We start from the raw sequence: 1,168 nt of genomic DNA, 5'->3' as shown, positions 1-1,168 counted from the left end.
CTCCTCTTCCTCTTCCTTCTCTCTTCATCTTACCCTCCAAAAGAAGAAAGACAAAAAAAAAATCTGTACCTCAGCATGGTAAATAGCAGCAGACAGACAGTGAGACAGATAGACCAGGAACAATGACACCAGCTGGGCAACAACAATAGGAAATAAATATCATGTGGCAGGCAGGCGGTCATCCCTCCATCCATTCATCCATCCATTAACCATCCCTACTGTGAGTCTGCTGCTGTACAGGCTTCTTTGTGGCCTTCACACCTGCATCTCACTGACTGTGTGATGTGCTCTGAATATCAAAAATATTCTATTTCTCTCTTTAGAGCCTATTTCAATGTTTTCCACCTTAAAATGGAGGAGCTCTGCCTGGATGTGTTTCATGCAGGATGAAGCGGCTGCAGGTGTGAAGCCATAGCTGCTGTGCGTGTGTTTCTGTTGTGGATGTGTGTTATTATTGGCCTCCAGACAATAAAAGCGGCTTACCTTCTCGGCTCTGTGTTTCTTGGCGGCCGGTGTGTCGTCATGCTGCCGCCTGACAACAATAGCGCCACCGCCGCTTTTAACTCCACAATCCAGCGCGGTTTTATTGGCAGCACCGCCGCCGTTACTCCCGCTATTGTTGTTATTGTTTACGTTGTTAGTGTTGCTATTATCTCCCATGATTCTGGAGTCCGGAGAGGCGCAGTGGCAGTGTCCGGGGCCGTCGCGGCACAGATGATGCTCGGGCAGGGCGGACGACGAGAGGAAGACGGAGGGAGGAGGAGACGAGCCATCGCCGGGCTTCTCCTTCCTAGTCCGGACAGGAGGAGCGGCAGGGGGAGCGGCGGCGTCCCTCTCCCTGTCCCTCTCCCTGTCTCTCTCCCTCTTCCAGCCCCGGATCACGTTTTTCCCCTTCCTCTCCTCCTTGCCTTTGGCGCCTGTCGCAGAAGGAGAGGCCGTGGTCACTTCGGAGACGCCGTTGTTGTTATTGTTGCCGCCGCCGCCGCCGTCCGCCTCTCTGCTGACCGCTGAAATCATCTCCAGACCTTCTCCACCGACGCTGCGTCCTTGAGCCTCCCGACGCCGCTGCTGCTGCTGCTGCTTCCCGACGCACACCTCTCCACCACCGCCGCCGCCGCGCACCGCGACGGCAGCCGCTGACTGATCCGCCGCCGCTGCCGCTGCCGCT

This window comes from Seriola lalandi, unplaced genomic scaffold (genome assembly GCF_002814215.2).
Source record: "Seriola lalandi dorsalis isolate HSWRI2012SDOR001 ecotype SW California unplaced genomic scaffold, Sedor1 jcf7180002050004, whole genome shotgun sequence".
NCBI lineage: Eukaryota > Metazoa > Chordata > Actinopteri > Carangiformes > Carangidae > Seriola > Seriola lalandi.
This window is presented reverse-complemented; position numbering follows the sequence as displayed.